The sequence below is a fragment of the Astyanax mexicanus genome, chromosome 2, assembly GCF_023375975.1.
Source record: "Astyanax mexicanus isolate ESR-SI-001 chromosome 2, AstMex3_surface, whole genome shotgun sequence".
Lineage (NCBI taxonomy): Eukaryota > Metazoa > Chordata > Actinopteri > Characiformes > Acestrorhamphidae > Astyanax > Astyanax mexicanus.
Window position 1 is genome coordinate 34,064,009 of NC_064409.1, and position 14,170 is coordinate 34,078,178.

The 14,170-nt window shown below is 38.9% G+C and overlaps 1 protein-coding gene across 1 annotated transcript in view; it reads left to right on the forward strand.

Moving 5' to 3' along the window:
• cacna2d1a (calcium channel, voltage-dependent, alpha 2/delta subunit 1a) overlaps positions 1-14,170 on the forward strand; it is a 177,651-nt gene that overhangs the window by 34,592 nt on the left and 128,889 nt on the right. The window lies entirely within an intron of this gene.

The following is a 14,170-nucleotide window of genomic DNA, read 5'->3' on the forward strand; positions in this document are numbered from 1 at the left end:
GTTGGTTTAATTGTTGTTGAATTTGCTCAATTCACTTACCATTACTGTAAATGTAATAAACCATCACATTAAAATAACTTGATCATATTTGGCATAGGATTTTCACTGTCTGACTGGATATACAAAATAATTGTTAGCAAGTGTCAGCAGTGGGTGCAACTTGAAGTAGATTAGGGCATTAGTTAAAATGGATGCCCTCAAGAGAGATTTCAAGGAAAGAAGTATAAATACTCTGTTATCTTTTTAAGTAGAAATTTTTGATTTTTTTTTGGAAATTATTTAATTCTGCTTCTCATTGAAAAAAAAACTATCCAGATAATTTTCTTTATCCAGATTGAGTGAATCTAATTGTGGTTGGATGAGAAGTATGAACATTTGCTATTCTGACACCCTATTGGTTTATACATGATCCATCACACCTGCACACATCCCACTCCAGCAAGAACATAGTAGATGTATGTAGCCTAGAATAAAAAAATAACCCGAACATTAGCATTTTAATTTAACATTATAGTCTAGATGTTTTTTAGGAAAATGTGTTTTGAGGAGGGGGGGTGGGGGAGGGTGGTAGCGCATTATGATGGGCTCCTGTGGTGCGGCCTAAGCCTTAGTCCTTAATGGCATTTTTTTCCACTCATATTACTTTTTCTTTTTTACTTTAATTTTTTTTACTCTAAATTGATGTGTATATGTATGTATAGGTCTGTGTATTATATAGGAAAGTGTTTGTGTGTATATAAAAATGTATGTATGACTGAGCCCAGATATGGATTGGCACGGTCCTGGGTAAATGCTGTAGTGCCCGATGCATTCCTCAAGGTGGACGGTCGTTTCTGGTTGAGAGTACGCTGTGCGCTATTGGCTGCCGCTTTTCACCGGTGTGTGGATGAGTGCTGAGTATAAATGGTTGTGTGTGTAAAACGTGTTTATATGTTTATAACTAAGGCTGTATCTCTGAAAACATTTTGTCCTTTGAGTTTTAGAGCTGTAAAATTTACTGTGGGGGGAGACACCAGGTTGCGTTCTCTGCTGTAGTGCTGTTAGCCAATCAGAGGCGATACATTTGCTTGTATGAATATTCATGAGCAAGAGTCAAAACCTGTCTTTCTTTAGAGACAGGTAATTGAATGATCTAAAGCAGGGCTACATAGAAACACCCGAGCACTTTTTTTTTTTAAGTAAACAGCTCACATGGCATTCATTCCTACCAGAGACCACAACTAGATATTTTAAAATAAATTAAAAAAAAGATGGAATGAGACCTTTAAGCCCAGTCATTATGTAATTGGGTTGAGATCTGTTCTCTGTCACTTCTGAATAGTTTCTAGACTTCCTGTTTTTCTTGTGTTTTTGGCATTGTCTTGTTTATTGGACATGCAGCTTTGTAGTTTTTCCCCATTACAAGTCTTAAGTCCTCGCAGTGCCGGCTCCTCTGTAACTAAATTAGGAGCTGCAGGCGGTTCTAGTCTGGATCGATTGGCATTGATCTGAGCGTGGCAGCAGAAAGCAGTCTGGAGCGCGGGGTCGTGCTGTCCGGTCTGCGCCCGTAATTACACTGGAGAGGAGGACACACCTTTATAAACATCTAGTGCATCCCACCTGTGTGGAGGGAAACTCACGAGGTTGGGGGCCGCGCTGATTGAGATTTTTAAATGAACAATTTGCTCAGGCAGCAGAGAAAACGCCATTTGTTGTTCTTGTACCTGTGCATGAGAGAGTGTTTGCGTGTGTGTGAGTGTGTGTAAGTGTGAGTGTGTAGGTGGGTGGGTTGGTCGATGTTCTGGATGTTTAACTCCTCCTGCCACTATAGTCAGGGTTATGTAGGTTCCAGACTGGAAGAAGGAGCTTTTATTGGTGAGCATTAAAACACATCGCTGACAGCTCACCCTGATGACTAAATGAAAGTATTGACCTTTCCTCTCTCTCTGTTATTCCCTCCCTCTCTCCCTCTATCACTCTCTTTCTTTCTCTCTCTCTCTCTCTCTCTCTCTCTCTCGTGTACGCACTCTCTCCTTTCATATCTGCAGGGCAGTGGACATGTGCAGTTGTGAGGGTAGTGGTTATTGCAGGTGGTGGAGTCAGTGTGTGAGAGAATAGAGGCAGAGAGCTCAGTGTGTGTCTGTAGTGAGAGCTAATGGCCTTCAGGCTCGGTCAGAACGGCCTGAGAGTTTTCACTGTCCTCATCTGAACCAATTTGGAAAATTGCTCTCATCTACCATTTCTTTCCTCTCTTGATGCGCTTGCGCACACACACACACACACACACTCACCCACCCACATACGCGCTAAATGAGGTGACCACAAGAGTGCTTTCAGCATGGCGAATTTTTAAAACAATGGACAATGGTAGCCTTCCCTTTTTCTGTGGGTCTCTCTATCTATATATCTGTCCATCCATCCATCCATCCATCCATTTATCCATCCATATATAGTGGCTTACAAAAGTTTTTATACCACGTGACTTACAACCAGAAACCTAAATGTATTTTATTGAGATTTTAAAATCTTAAAATAATTGTAAATAAATAATAAAAGTATTCAGGTTTTTTTATTTTTACTCTCCTTTTTTATTACCACCCTCTTTCATTCTCGCTCTCTCCTTTTATGTACCCCAACTCAGTAACAGTGAAGAGAACAACAGTAGCCTCAGTCCTTCTGTCCCCAGACTTTCTCACTTTCCTTTTCTCACGAACGCACTCTCTCTTTCTCACAGTTTTTTTTGTGAACCTCCATGTCTCAATTGTTCTATTCTGTCACTTTTTCTCTCATTTATCTTTATCTTACTTTATCGTACTGTTTTTCTCTCCGCCTCTTTCACACTGTGTTTTTCGCTCTCTATCTCTCTCTCTCTCTCTCTCTCTCTCTCTCTCTCTCTCTCTCTTTCTCTTTGTCTGGAGTGGAAGTGAAGGGCGTGTGATCGCTGTTGTTGTCCTGTCTGAGGAGGCGGACTGCTGAATGTGATTTCTGGGAGTGCTGGGATTGAATTAAACTGATAGATTGACAGGAAGGTTAAGTTGATTAGGGAACACCTTTAATTCCATCCTGTCTGTCAGCAGCCATCTGGGAGCTGCTTGTGATTTGGGTGGGTGTGGTAGTGTGCGCTGGTGAGGCTGTGCTGCGTGAGAGGGGAGTAAAATACTGCTGAAGAGATGGATTCTGAAGTTTTCTGTTTTGTTGCCTTTAAGTCTCTTCTTTCAACATGCCTCTCTTTATTTTGGGCAAATGAAACGCTCTGACTGCACTCTCTTATAGCCTAAACTCTATCTGCCAAATCTTTAGCATACTGTCTGTTACTACATAAAAGAAAGCATTGGCTCACAACACACTTACTGTAGAGCAATCCAGAGGTACTTTAGTGAGCTTTCTGATTTTAGAGTTTTTTGGGACTGGTTTGAACTGGTCTAAACACAATTTTTAAGCAAATATTTAAAGCTTGCTACGCAACAAGGGGAGCTGTTCAAGCTGCGGCTTGTGGTCATGTGACATAACAAGGTAGAGTGAGGTAGAGGTCTTCAGTGAACGCAAATGTCAAACTACTTCTTAGCCTGAGAAAACTAAGTAAGTGAGTGAGTGCAGCCAAGCCAAGTGCTAAAAAAAAACTTTTAGGAGGTTACACTAATTCATTTGTGCTTAACAAAGATATTGGGAAATTTTGTCTCTATTGTGCACCCATAGTAGTAACAGCATATACACATATCAGCTATAAAATTATATCTAGTGACAGGTGAAGCTCCTGGAATGCAGTAGCCAGGAGTACTTAAAAAAAGGGCTCCAGAACAGAATAACTGGTGAACAGTGATTGGGTCACGAATATAGGAAGTAGGAATATAGGATAGAACTATTGGACATGTGAAAGCCAAGATAAGCCAGTGTGCTTAACCTATAGATGAGCTACAGTACAACAAGTGACTGACAATCTAATGAGAAGGACCATGCTGGCTTTGTGGGGTTCATTCCTCAGTGGGCACCAGAGGGACCTACACGGGACCTACACAGTAGTGGTGAGCGATATGGCCCATAAACCCTATCATGATATTCCCCTATTTATTCATGGTATTTTTGCGCTAATGATACACTTGCTGATATGACAAACCATTGAAAAGTTTGAAAAAAAAATATTTAAAGAATACACAACTGCAATAAAAAAAAAATCTATTATTGCATACAATATGATCAATACAATAATTTATCAGATTTGTAATAGAAAGTCAATGATCCAGAATGTACTAATAATAGATACTAATAATGTACTGCAAATATCTCCATATATCCAGAAATAAAGTAAAATAAATGATACTGGACAGATATAATGTGTCTAGTAGATATATAATAAGAAATGAGAAGTGTCAATTTTTATTTTGCGGAAGTCAGCAAAGAAGTAGTACCCTGATCTGATATTACAGTTTTTTCTCAGTCGATTTGGTACATTTCTCACATCATGATTTACATTGGCATCACAACAAGTGCATTTCTCAAAACAGTGCAAACAGCAAAACTCAATGAAATACCTGCAAAAGCATGTAACTCCCTCTGAATTCTTTGTTTTTGCTTCAAAAGCAAATATGAATTTCAATCAGTTTGTCAGTGCCATCAGAATGTCTAGTGTGTGTATCATTGCCTATGAACAAGGCAGTCAAAATACATAGTCATGTCAACATGTCAACAGTGTACAGTATATTCTGATGGAAACAAACTTTTAATTTGAATCAAATTAATTAAATACAATACAATTAATTAAATACAAACTTACACAAAACATAATTAACCATGACTGTATGTGGCAAACATTTTGAGTAATATTCTTTTACTGTATTGTTTGCACTGCAATTTGTTGACAAAAAAATCTGACAGAAATTCAGGAAAGACAGACAGCTGTTTGGCAGCACTCTGTACATAACTCAAAGAAAAAACTGCAAAATTATAAACTTACTGTAAACATTCAGAACAACCTGACCCAACAACTTAAGGAAGTATAGTGCTTTTTTTAAGCATTCTGACTCTCCTCTCTCTTGGGCCACATGTTTTCATTCACATCACACTGAATATCATCCCTGGTAATGCTTTTAAACGATCTAAGACACAGTTGTTCTTCCAATATTTGGCTGCACTCGGTGAGCAGCTTTAGCCATTGTTAGAAATTTATAAATTATGCCTGAGAGATTATGACAACCTGTTCAGCACTTTTGCATGTAATGACCTAGGCAATGACCTAAAGCCTTAATTTTTTGGAGGGTAAGACAATTGCATAGATATTCAGAACAACACATTTTGATTAACAGACATAAGCAATGGAAAATGCAAAAAACAGCTGAAACATGAACATCAGCAATAATGACAAAGACATTTGCAAAATGTGAAACACAATGAGAAATTCAATTATGATGTGCACAAGTGACGAGGAGATGTGGACATTGAATGAACTGTTTTGAGAACTTCAATTCTGATCTGAGAAAAGAACCAAATCGACGGAGAAAAACTGTAAGTTTTGGGTGATATGGCACTATATTTCAGGGTATAATATCAATCACGATATACTTTTTTTTGGCCAATATTATTACGTATGATATGATATGGCACACCCCAACTACACAGTATAACATGATGATGGTCAGTGCACACTGTATATAGAATGAGTAAAAGTGATAAATAAAGGGTAAGTTGGAGACAGACAGTGAGAGAGAATACATAAAGAAAGAGAGAGAGAGAGAGAGAGACTGACAGACAGACAGACACGAAGAGAAGCCAAGGGAAAGGTACAGTTTCCTTTTGCCTCCATCTAAATGAGAGAAAGGAAGAGGAAGCAGGGAAACGTGTTTGTGCTGTGTGTGTCTGTGCCTGCGTTCCTGCAGCTCTTTGTTATGGCAGATAAAACAGAGGCAGATGGATGAGTCAGCCTATGGGCTGTTTTTTAGACAGCTAAATATCATTAGAGCCGTGCTTCTGTAAGCAGGCCTGCGGATCACTGCCCTTAGAGACTGCCACTGTAAACACCAAACTTTCCTTATCCCCCTCCTTTTCTCCACCTTTCTCTCTCTCTCTCTCTCTCTCTCTCTCCCTCTCTCTCTTTCTCTCATTGTCTGTGTGTGTGTGTGTGTGGCTGTAGGCTAGGAGGATGTGGCTGATAATAAACACCGCTGATATAGGAAATATTTCACGTCTGTAAGCAGCCTCTCAGAGGGGCTTCTGAAAGGACAGCTGAGTGTTAAAGTAGTTAACGTAGCATCAGGCTCCTACTTTCCTGCAATTATCTGCTTGTCCTGAGCACACACTCCACAGACAAATAAAAAATTGTGTGTGTGTGTGTGTGTGTGTGTGTGTGTGTGTGTGTGTGTGTATGTGTGTGATGCAGTGGCAAATTCAGGCTGTTTGACGGGCAGGTTTGGACAATTTTTTTTTCCCAGGGACCACATAATACACTGGGACTGTTTTGGAGGGCCATCAGATTCACCTCAATTGTTAAGTTGTTCATTGTTAATTTTGTTAATTTTGTAAAAAAAAAAAAAAAAAAGACAGGAATTACATGATTTTACAGACAAGAACAGACTATATTAGGCGATAAATTGTGAAGCAGGCATGGTGAAAAACACTAATATTATATCAATATATAATCAACATTTACAAAAAAATTATTGCAAACAAAATGTGATTGTTGTTTTTTTGTTATTTGGTCATAGTGTAATTACCTCATTTACATTTTTTTCTGTACCTTTTTCTCATTTAGTGAGTGTTTTGGGCTTAAACAAGTGCAGTAAAGTCCTGTTCAGTTTCAGAGGCGGATATATATGAAGGGTCGGTTGTAGATATATAATATTCTTGGTAAACTGGAGAGAACTGGTACAGAAAGAGTTCTGGCTGACCCAAAGGGCAGTCTCAGTCTCAGTTTCAGCAGTGAAGAGAAGAATTAGAGATCTGACAGGTGAAGTGCAGTAATAAAGTCATTGATAAGATGAGCAAATAAAAAGCAGCTTGTCTGGGTCACATAGCACTGTTACTGGACAACTAAACAATAGGAAGTTTTAGATGTTTTTACATTATTATTGCCAGTATTATTTCCAGACAAGCTGCTTTATTATTTGATCATCTTATCAATGACTTTACCTGTCAGACCTCTAATTCTTCTCTTCACTGCTGAAACTGACACTGATCGTCACTGTCCATTATAAAAAATGTTTGACTCCAAATGTTCATTGTCAACTAATTTGTAGCACTACACTGAGTACTGGTGACACACACACACACATTTTACACTCAATCTCCAAAAGTGCCCGAACACAACAGATTATATTTTTCCTCACTAAATAGCAGCATTTTCCACATTTAAAGGGCAATGTTCTGGACATTTGACGTCCATTAAAGTCCCACGTTCAGCAGTTTTTATCGTTTTGAAGTGATAAAAAAAGCCAGAAACAGGAGCCGTAACCATAGCAAGCAGAGTTGAAGTACCTGGCGAAATAATCATTGACTAATCGACTAATCAGAAAAATAATCGTCAGATTAGTCGACTAACAAAATAATCATTAGTTGCAGCCCTACTTAGTACAATGTTAAGCTAAGTTGAAGGTGTTGCCATGTGGGTCAGCCAGATGTCTTTATTTACCAGTTTAGTCCATTTTCCTTGAGTCTGTAAATGCTGCTGTAGAGAGTGCAATAACACAATCTGTTGTAGCACAGCTTTATTACAGACAAAGGCTTTGTAAATAGATTTTTTTTAATCCATTTCTAAAGCTCAGTTTATTTCCATTGCTACAGACCAACTGTGAGTTTTTAACCAATGAATTGATTGCTAAATATCACCCTCTCTTTTTTAAACAATATAAGATTTTTCTGTGTTATAAAAACTGTCATGTCAGTGTCTTCTACTTCAGTTCTGAGTACGTTTTTTATGGTTATGGTACTTTTTGAAAGGAAGCTAATAAATGAATAAACATATATCATCAGTAAGGTGTGTATTATCCTATTTGACCTGTCTATGGTTGCTGTGATACAGGCCACCTTCTCTCTCTGATATCATATTTGGCCTACTATTGCAGGTCTAATAAATTATTCAGCTGTCTTCATGCTGTGTGCTCTGAAGTAGGGGAGGTGACCAGTGTTAAAAGCTTTCTCTGAAATACACCCTTTAAGCCCTGACTGTTGACATCACAGCTCCTGTGTGGGTTATCCATCAGTGCTAATGCTCTATAGCCATGCCAAAAAGGTACATATTGTAGGTACTTAGATCATTTCCAGTGTTTTTGTTTTTTGTTTGCATTAGAACTAGACTAAAACTTAATATGATTCAACACAGAACTGTGCAAACTGGACTGAACTAAATTAATGCCACTTTTTAAAAAATTGTAAGAAAAAAATTATAAATAAGTTTTCATTATGTGATGCTTCTGTAATTTATACTGTACTTGTGGCAAGTAACCTTTGCTGGTTTAAATGAAAAAACTCCTCTCAGCATGGACATAGACATTTTGTAACAATCTCAAGGTTGCAAGTCCATCTCCAGAGATCTTAATATTTGTGAGTTTACTGTGCACAATGTCATTAAGACGTTCGTAGCCCATGGCACTGTAGCTAACCTCCCTGGACGTCGGTGGAAGAGAAAAATTAATGGAACATTTCAGTGAAGGATTGATTGAATGGTGGCTAAAGGACATCAGAGCCTCAAAACTTCCTCAAACCTCAAAACAAATTCAAGCTGACCTCCAGACACAAGGAAGGCAGTGGCCATTCACACTACCTGTTACACTGTGAAAATGTAAAAGTTAAGAAAACTCAACATTTTTATTTTAACTTTTTATTTTTTTTGTTTTTATTTTTTGAGTTTTGAGCCCAACTCAAACCTTTACGTTAAAAAAAAAACACCACCTGTTGTGTCAACTACAAATCTTTATATCAGGAAAATCATTTTTCATATGTATAAAAACTTTCAATCTTAAGGTATCACCAACTTGATGTTTTTAGTTCGCCTAATTTAAAATCAACTAAAAAAAAAAGTTTTTGAAATTTTACATTAATCAAATTCATGTAGATGGCCAAATTTAGCAACTGGGACCTGAGGATTTATGACTATTAAGTATATGTTACATTGTCAGTCATGACCAAATAAAATATGACCAGCTGGAACTGGCCAGAGTACAGTCACACCCAGCAACATAAATCACAGCAACTTGCTCCTATAACCTTCAACACTGATACCAGGCAGTTAACTATTATATATAACACATGCATAAATCCAAAGAAAAGGCAGCAGTCTGTGGGGAATGACTACACACTGATGGGATGGGAGAGATGGGAGGATACACCCAATATGCAAACAGCGTTACCACCATCAGGAGAAAACCCCTGCAGAATTGCTCAGTATGTCACATCCTGGTCTCGTCTCTTGTCTGTGTGTCTTCCCCACGTGACCTGTGCTCCTCTGTGTCTCCCGTCTCAGTACTTTTCCACCTGTTTCTCATTTGTTGCTCCGCCCCTTCCCCAGGTGTTTCTAATTATAGTGTTTCCTGTTTCTTTAAATAGCCCTCCTCTGCCACTTTGTCTCCGTCGCCCCTGTCGTTCGTCTTTCTCTGTGTTTCATTGCCTCTGTTCCTCACGCCTTAGTCTCTGTGTTTATCTCTAGTTTTATGTTTCTAGTTTCCTGTTTATTTCCGTCTCCCTAAGCTCCTTGTATATATCCCTGCTTTGTGTTTATTTTCTAGATTAGCTACTTGTATTTATTCTGTTAGTTTATCATAAGTACTTCTTGTTTGTTTAGGTTTATGTTCTCTAGTTTCACTCGTTGTTTTGGTTTTTGATTATTCGTTTATCTTGGTTACATGTTTACGTTACTTGTTTCATTGTTTACTTGTTATTTATTTATTAAATCATTCATTTTTCCCTTACCTGCATTTGTGTCCGCCTCCTTGTCTCCCTGCCTGGGTATCCCTGACACAGTAGAAGAGTCAAACTGAGCATGTGCAAAGTAGTTGGCTTGGCCTCAACTAGAGTACAACTACAATTTATAAATTTTGCAGACACAGATTATTTAGTCAGACCAACTTTTAACAAGAAACTTAATAAAGTTAATTAAGACACTTGTTTTGTTCAGCTGATTTAAAAATCACATTAAAGAAGAAATCCAGTGTAAAATGAACTTTTGGTGTAGTAAAACATGATAAAAAGTACTTAACTTTGATGAGTAGCACACCTCCGTTCTCCCACAGCTTTCTGAGATCCAGTAATTTTAACAGTTAGTACAAACATCCTTCAGACTGGGTGACACGGGGCATAATTTGCCCTGATAAATCGCTGAGAGTCCGGAGAGCCCTGACATTTAAAAAAAGGCATTAATAACTTAAAAAGTGCACAAGAAGCTTATTAAAAAACACTGTTTACATCCTATAACACTAGCTTTCAGCTCCGAGCGCCTCCATTTCTCCTGGCGTCGGCAGCTACGCTATGCGGAGTCTACGTAGAGCTACTTTGAGCTGGATAATGGTGGAAAAAGTGATTTATCTGGGCAAATTATGCCCTGTGTCACCCAGTCTGAAAGGTGTTTGGACAAACTGTTAAAATTTGTGGGTCTCAGAATGCTGTGGGAGAACGGAGGTGTGCTATTCATCAAAGGTAAGTACTTTTTTCAAAAGTCTATTTTACACCGGAGTTCTCCTTTAAGAAGAAAAATTTTTTTCACAGTCTACCCTTTGGAGTTTACCAGACCTTTTCTGACTATTTTTTCATTTGATAAGGAATTTTGTTTGTCAAATTCTGTGTAACCAATACATCCATATTTTATCCTCGTCAGTTACACAAAAGAGAAGTTTCGTAGAGAAGTGTCTTGTGATAATATCATATTGTGAGATGCCATGTGACCCCTTATACTGAATATTATTCTAATTAATTTTTATCATTTGTATAATTAGTGCACCTAAACTGCCACTTTCAGATCAAGTTTGTTTTAGTTTTGAATAGAGATTAAATGAGTGAATGGGACTATTTGTATGTTGTTAGTAGTAGCTCTTTAGTGGAAGATAATGTAGGACTACAGTAAGTGGCACGTCAGTGCTGTATACAAGAGCCCGTTTGTCAGTCCTTGGCTTTGATTGAACCTCTCTGCTCATTTACAGTGGAGTGTGGTTAGTGTTTTAGAGTGCTTCCATTTATCTTGCTGTCAGTTGATAAAATTACATATAAATGTAATCTACATTCTCTACATCCCCAGTGTCTGTGTGAACCAACAGAGAAGGACACGGAACTCCACCCCCCAACACACACACACTTTCTTACACTGGGTCCATCAAATGACTAATACCGAAAACTCTCACATGCTCGAGTCTGGTCTGCAGGCCAAAGTCGTTCCAGTTTCAATCCCATTTAAAGTCTAGACTTGTTGATTAGATCTCAGAAAGGAGAGCTCCACCTTGAGAATTTTGTTAAATTAGCCACTCAGTAACACGGGGTGGGAATGTTAACGTTGGGACATAAAGGAAGATGTGACATCAGACTGTATTGTCCTTAAGCACTGTCCTGTTTTGACTTTTGATGGCTACTTGCAGATTACTGTAGGTCACTGCAGACTTTAGAGGAGACAAGAGAGGTCAAAGAGAAGTCCATTTCTGTCCGTATATGAGTGTGTGTATGTGTACGTGTGTGTGTGTGTGAGTTTGTGTGTGTGTTGTTGTTGTTGTCGGGCATTTACTCATTGATTTGTGGTACACTCTGAGCTTGGGGAACACGTTTTTTCCTTGGCAGCGACTTTAAAAGGCTTTGGCCGCCCCCCAACTGCACTTGTCCGTCAATGACTGTTCTGCTCCAAGTAATCTCTCCATTCTGAGCCTGTCATCTAGATTTAGCTTCATTTAGTTATGTGAGCTGTAAGAGAAATTAATGGCGAGCTTAAGAATTAGTTCTGGCTGTGCAGTGAGTAGGGACAGAAGTGAGCCATTTAAAACTTTAAAGTCTATGTCCTGTGTATTCAGAGCTGGACAGAATATGTAAGTAGAAGCAGTGATAACTGGGTATCGAATACACTGTTCTAAATGTTTTTAGTAAATACTCAGTTACAGTACTCAAAAAAGGACTCAGTAGGGGCGCCGAGTAGTCCAGCACTCTAATGAGCTGCCACTATGAAGGGGAGGTCGCAGGTTCGAATCCTGTTCATGTAGCTCTGTCATTAGCCGCCGGCACCCAGAGGTAGCACAATTGGTTGTCTGCTCACCAGTGTTTTTCTCCTCAATTAAATTTATGTAGCCACACAACTTTAATAACAGGATCAGGAAGGCAGTAGAGGGAACCCAGCAACCCAGCTATTAAAAAAAAATGTATAGTCCAGTAGCATACTTAAATTGTAAAATGTTTAACTTCTAAAGGGTTTCGTATTTTCTGAGAAAATAGCTGAGTAAATGTGAATGCATTAAGTAAGTAAAGCAGGCACAGAACAGGACTGGAAACTAACTTGCTGGTTCCTTGAGTTTGTTAGTTCTGTGCTTTTGCTAGTTGCGTGAGTTTGCTGGCTTCGCGAGTTTGCTGGTTCCTTGCTTCTGCTGGTTGTGTGTGTTTGCTGGTTTTGTGAATTTGGTGGTTTTGTGTGTTTGCTGTTTTTGTGAGTTTGCTGTTTTTGCGAGTTTGCTGTTTTTGCGAGTTTGCTGTTTTTGTGAGTTTGCTGTTTTTGTGAGTTTGCTGTTTTTGCGAGTTTGCTGTTTTTGTGAGTTTGCTGTTTTTGCGAGTTTGCTGTTTTTGCGAGTTTGCTGTTTTTGTGAGTTTGCTGTTTTTGTGAGTTTGCTGTTTTTGCGAGTTTGCTGTTTTTGCGAGTTTGCTGTTTTTGCGAGTTTGCTGTTTTTGCGAGTTTGCTGTTTTTGCGAGTTTGCTGTTTTCGCGAGTTTGCTGGTTACGCGAGTTTGCTGGTTACGCGAGTTTGCTGGTTACGCGAGTTTGTAGGTTCCTTGCTTCTGCTGGTTTTGTGAGTTTGCTGGTTTTGTGGATTTGGTGTTTTTGTGTGTTTGCTGGATTCGTGAGTTTGCTGGATTCGTGAGTTTGCTGGATTCGTGAGTTTGCTGGATTCGTGAGTTTGCTGGATTCGTGAGTTTGCTGGTTACGTGAGTTTGTAGGTTCCTTGCTTCTGCTGGTTTTGTGAATTTGGTGTTTTCGTGTGTTTGCTGGATTCGTGTGTTTGCTGGATTCGTGAGTTTGCTGGTTCCTTGTTTCTGCTGGTTCTTTACTCCTGCTGGTTCTGTGAGTTTGCTGATTCCATGAGTTTGTTGGTTCTTTACTTCTGCAGGTTCTGTGAGTTTGCTGGTACAATGAGTTTGTTGGTTCTGTGAATTTGTTAGTTCTGTGCTTTTGCTGGTTCTGTAAGTTTGTTGATTTCATGAGTTTGTTGGTTTCATTATTTTGCTGGTTTTATGCTTTAGCTGGTTTTGAGTTTGATTTTTTTTGGTTTCGTGAGTTTGTTGGTACTGTGAGGACCTATAAACTAAGAAGTGTTTTAGCCTGCTTTGTGAGCACTGAATTATTTAATTTAAGACTTTTTAGTAAACAATCTCAAAAGTTGGTGTCCCCAAGTGTTCCTAAATACATGATCACAAGTTTATTAAAAATCTGCACTGGAGATTTAGCCTAATAGTGTTTTGTTTTACTGTACAACCCTGTATCAGTATAATGACAATAAATTTAATTGAATTGAATTGATACAATCGGCGCACTAACATACATTTATGCAGACACAAATTTTACACACATGCATAATATCCACACACACACACACACACACTCTCACACACACACACACACACACACACACACACACACACACACTAGGCCATCTGTTTTTTAAGCATGCTCTCACTCAGCAGATCTAGTAGGTCTTCTAGCCTTACAGTATGCTTTCAGTGGTGGGAGCCTGTTTTTCACACTGGTCTTTGGCATGACGTGAAGTGGCACAACCCCAGTGAGCACAAGTCTTATGCCTTAAGCCAAGATGGCTCTGTTAGTACTCCACTTTCAACCTGCCAAGATTACACAGTTTACCTTGCCTCAAGCCAGAATGGCTCCCATCCTCTGTAGCATGTGCCAGGGTGAAATGTTTTGGTAATGAATGAAGTCTTTAGAGAATAGCAGCTACATTAGTGTGAGTGTGCTGGTGAGCTCATTGTGGAGAGTGGTCTCTTTAGAGATGTGTACACTGTCAGAACAGACTATCCAA